We start from the raw sequence: 5,197 nt of genomic DNA, 5'->3' as shown, positions 1-5,197 counted from the left end.
GTAAATGCACAAGTAACAGAGAGCATAATACATTCACTGAATCACAGCCGTCAAACAACGTGCTTTAGGAAATCAAGAATGAGGCTGCTGCTAGCCTGCAAGGGGGCGTGGGTGGGTGGCAAATCATGAAAGAGGATTGAGATTAAAATAGAAGACTTTAGATTGTTGATGATACTCTATATGGACTGTATTTATGTCTCTCCTTTTCCTCTCCCCATCTTTGGGCTTAATTCACCAGCAGTGCCCAGGGCTATTCAATATGCTTTTTCTGTACTTGCTTGCATTTTTGCTTTAATATCATCTATAGAACTAGGTCGTTTCATTGTTTTAGGTATTTTTTCCTGTTTTTTGAAGGATTCTTGACCTTTTCCTCTTGATGTTGATGGTATTGAGTCTTTTCCATTCTGGTTTGATTTTTGTGCCTCTTTAGCTGGAGTATCTCATATAGATTTCTTCACTGAAACTTTTTCTTCAGTTCCATCATTATCAAAATCATCATCATCTTCATCATCATCATCGTCTTCATCTACAGCAATCTTTACATTTTTCTGTGGAACCTTGTTACCACTTGCTGGGGCAGACCACTTTCCTGATATGCTTAAGAGTTTCACGTCTTCCTCCTCTTCATCATCTGACTCTAAATCTTTCTCCACAGCTACTAAGTGCTGTCCACTAATATGCACAGGCCCTGAGCCACACTTCAACTGTAAGACCATTGGTGGCGTTATTTCAAACTCCCCAAGGGAGACCATTTGCTGTACAGACATTTTCTAAGTAGCCAGTGTGACTTTAATTGGGCTACCTTCATAATTCATTGCCTCTGCTTCAACGATGTGCAGTTCATCCTTTGCACCAGCCCATAAACTGACCGTTCTTAATAATAACTGCTGCTCATTTTCATCATTATCCACCTTAAAGTGATAATCTTTATCAGCTTTTAGATCCTTTGGGGGCTCATGTCCACAGCCATGGAATCCTCCAGGGGGTGATGACGCACACTTAAGTGATAGAGAAGAAGGTCAGACAGAACTGGGTTGCTGCTACTGAAAACAGCTGCACAGGACGGAATCGCACCAGGGAGTATTCATAAAGTTTTAAATGATTATATATTTGGAAGTAGTCCATCTCTCTTTCTTCCTAGTCTGTCTTCATCTGGAAACTCAATTGAAATCTGTATACTTTGGGTGACCCTTCTGTTATTTAAAATACCCATGGCATAGCTTCCAGAACCACAACAACACACAAGCCACCACATTACGACAAACAGACAAACTCACAGTACGACAAATTGACATACATAACATATAAAAAGTCAAATTGCATGCAGGGTCAGTTTTCTTCCAAAGATTCAATATCCTTGAAATGTATTACTCTGCATCGCTACTGGATTTTCATTTTGGTTGCAGTTATTACATAATCATTTCATATAGTTGACTAATTCTGGGAGTCCTGGTGTAGTGAAGTAGGATAAGCATGGAACCACAAGTTGGTTTGAACCACAAGGTGGGCAGATCAAACTCACCAGCTGCTCCTTGGAAACTTTTACAGGGTCACTACAAATCAGAAGTGATTCAGTGGCACTTAACAACAACAAAGACATTCATAGAATTGTCAGTTTATAATATGGAATGAAGCCAGCAATGAATATAATTTAATACCTAATTAAAGATATCTTAAAAGTAGAGTCAGACAGAGAAGTTATTGAGTGACGTCAAGTAGCTTTTTGGTGAATTTTCTTTATATCCTGGCTGTCTATCTTAGATGGCATCTGCTTCTGACCACTAGGACATTTTAATGAGATTTTTGATTCTCTAGAGAGTTGACAAGTCCACAGGGGTGTCTTGGCCCTTTTTAGTTGTGACAAATGGATCCAGATTTTAAATACCTATAATTTGGCAGCAGATGGATTAGTACGGAGAGTTAGATATAACCCTTTCCAGTAAGATTCTAGCAAGTCTTTATTTGATAAATGTTCCAACATACATAGTTTCTTGGGAAAATATGAGGCAGATCTTCACATTCTAACTTTTGGTCATCAAAGGCTTCTTTAATCTATGGAAATTATTTTTTATTGGATTAAAACTTGGCAATATCTTAATAACTCAGGTTGAACAATGCTGATGTTGGGATGGACAACCGTAGGTCTTGCAGTAATTATCTCATATGGAGTATATTTATGGGATCTGAATGGGATGGATCTTAAATTCAGAAGCACTGAAAAATGACACTCCTATTGATCTTGTTTAATTTGGTACCATTAGCCTTAATTTTCTGCAGTGTAAAACCAATTTAAGAAGCTCTGGTCATGTAGTGGTTAAGAATTGGGCTGCAAACTGCAAGATCAACAGCAGTTCAAAACTACCAGCTGGTCCGTGGGAGAAAAATGAGGCTTTCTTCTCCTGTAAAGATTTACAGCCTTGGAAACCCTGTACAGGGTCTCTATGAGTCCGAACCAACTCCGTAGCACATAACAACAACAACAATAAAACCAATTTAGAAAGATCAGATGATCCTTCAAGTGGCCACTGATTCACCAAACTCCCTTTAGTCGGGTTGTGCCGACAAACAAGAAGGAATACAGGAACAAAATGCTTCTTTAAGTAATAGGCTTGAGTCTTGTAAAAATAAAACTAAATTCATAGCAGTGTTATAAAACAGAGAGTATTACATTTGGGAATTTCTTAAAGATAAAGCAAATGATACTGGATTTACACAACCAGAGGAAAAATTCACAACCCATTACTGGTGAAAGTGGGTAGGTTGTCACTTGATTAGAACTTGGCAAAAAACTCAAGATTGAACAATGGGGCATGGTTTTCAAAGGCAACATGGATGTTCAGGGAAACTGAAGAACCACAGCATCATAAACACAGAGCAGTTGCCTGTGTTGCTTGCCTACTTGTTGATAATAACTGTTTAAATGGAAACTGGGGACAGTAGAGAGAAATAAGGTAGGCCCTTATTTTACAAAAATGAAATCCTTGAACACCAGGCATTGCAGGAAAATTCAGAACAAAATTTGAGGACCCAAGATCAAAGAGCAAATTAAATGACCTACAAAAAACCGAATTAATGCCAGAAAAAGGATTATTATCAGTATCCTTAGAAATCTCTGTGAGATCACTGGATTCATAATTAAGAACAGGCTATTTTGAAAATATGAAAAATAATGAAAAATGTTTTTAAAAGTTAAAAATGAGCTTCTTACAATGAGACTCATAATAAAATACCTACACATTTTATGCCTTATTTATTAAAAAATGATAAGAGTTCTGATGTGGCACTGTAGAAGAAGCACCCAAGGTCAGTGGTTCAAACTCACCCGTTGATCCTTGGAAGCCCTATACAGAGTCACCATGAGTGGAACTAACTCAAGAGCACTTTACAACAATAGTATATACCTAGAGCCAAGAATTGTTGTTGTTAGGTGCCACCTTTGATCTTAATCGGCAGTCCATGGCACTTTCAGTATTCTCCTCCAACACCACAACTCAAAGGCATCAATTCTTCTACAATCTTCCTTATTTACTGTCCAGCTTTTGTATGCATATGAGGTTAATGAAAATACCATGGCTTGGGTAGGCGCACCTTAGTCCTCAAGCTGACATCTGTGCTCTTCAATACTTTAAAAAGGTCTTGTGCAGCAGATTTGCCTAATGCAATACGTCATTTGATTTCTTGACTGCTGCTTTCATGAATGTTGATAGTTGATCCAAGAAGAATGAAGTCCTTGACAACTTCAGTCTTTTCTGCATTGATAAGAATGTTGTTTATTGGTCCAGTGGTGAGGATTTTTGTTTTCTTGATATTGAGATGTAATCCATACCGAAGGCTGTGCTCTTTGATCTTCATCAGTAAATGTTTTTAAGTCCTCTTCACTTTCAGCAAGCAAGGTTGTATCATCTGCATATCGCAGGTTGTTAATGAGTCTTCCTCCAATCCTGATGCCATGTTTTTCTACGTATAACCCAGCTTCTCATATTATTTGCTCAGCATACAGGTTGAATAAATATGGTGAAAGAATACAACCTTGTCACACACGTTTCTTAATTTTAAACCATTCAGTGTTGCCATGTTCTGTTCAAACAACTGCTTCTTGGTCCAGGTACAGATACCTCATGAGCACAATTAAGTGTTCTTGAATATTCATACTTTGCAATCTTGTCCATAGCTTGTCATGATCCACATAATTGGAAAGCATTTGCATAGTCAGTAAAGCATAGGTAAATATCTTTCTGATATTCTCTGCTTTCAGCCAAGATCCATCGGACATCAGTAATGATATCCCTCATTCCACGGCCTCTTTTGAATCCAGCTTCAACCTCTGAAAAGTCTCTGTCAATATATGCTTGCAGCCATTTCTGTATTACCTTTAGTAAAACTTTACTCTCATGGGTTATCAAAAAGAATGTCAGATGATTTCCACATTTCATTGGGTCACCTCTCTTTGGAATGGGCACAAATACGGATCACTTCCAATCAGTTGGCCAGATAGTTGTCTTCCAAATTTCTTGGCATAGCTGAGTGAATAACTCTTGTGCCGCCTCACTTTCTTGAAAGATTTCAATTTTGATTCCATCACTCCTGGTGCCTTGTTCAATTCACCTTAGACTTCATCCTTCAGTATCATTGGCTCTTGATCATTTGCTGTCACTTGAAACTGTTGAACATCAACCATTTCCTTTTGGTACAGTGACTCTGTGTATTCTTTTAATCTTCTCTTGATGTTTTCTGCATCATTCAATAATTTGCCCCCACAATCTTTCAATAACGAAAGTCAAGGCTTGAATTTTTCTTTCTTTCCCCAGCTTGAGAAATGTGGAGCATTTTCTTCCTTTTTGGTTTTCTGACTCCAGATCTTTGCACATTTTGCTGTAATATTTGGCTTTGTATTCTCAAGCTTATCTTTGAAATTTTCTACTCAACTCTTGTACCTCCTCATTTCTTCCATTTACTTTAGCATCTCTGTCCTGGAGAGCAAGTTTCCGTGTCTCTTCTGATATCCATTTTTACCTTGCTTTCTTATCTTCTCAATGAATTTTTGCTTTCTTCATGTATGATGTTCTTGATGTCATCACACAACTCTTCTGATCTTTCGGTCTTTAGTGTTTAATGCATCAAATCTGTTCTTCAGATAATCCTTAAATTCAGGTGGGATATATTCAAGGTCATATTTTTGCTCTCATGGACTTGTTTT

The 5,197-nt window shown here is 37.8% G+C and overlaps 1 pseudogene; it reads right to left on the bottom strand.

Annotated features, from left to right (window-relative positions):
• Positions 1 to 254: 254 nt before the first annotated feature.
• Positions 255 to 5,197, bottom strand: part of LOC102841199 — a 30,521-nt pseudogene continuing 25,578 nt past the window's right edge.

Source organism: Chrysochloris asiatica, unplaced genomic scaffold (genome assembly GCF_000296735.1).
Source record: "Chrysochloris asiatica unplaced genomic scaffold, ChrAsi1.0 scaffold00347, whole genome shotgun sequence".
NCBI classification, from domain to species: Eukaryota; Metazoa; Chordata; class Mammalia; order Afrosoricida; family Chrysochloridae; genus Chrysochloris; species Chrysochloris asiatica.
This window is presented reverse-complemented; position numbering and strand designations above follow the sequence as displayed.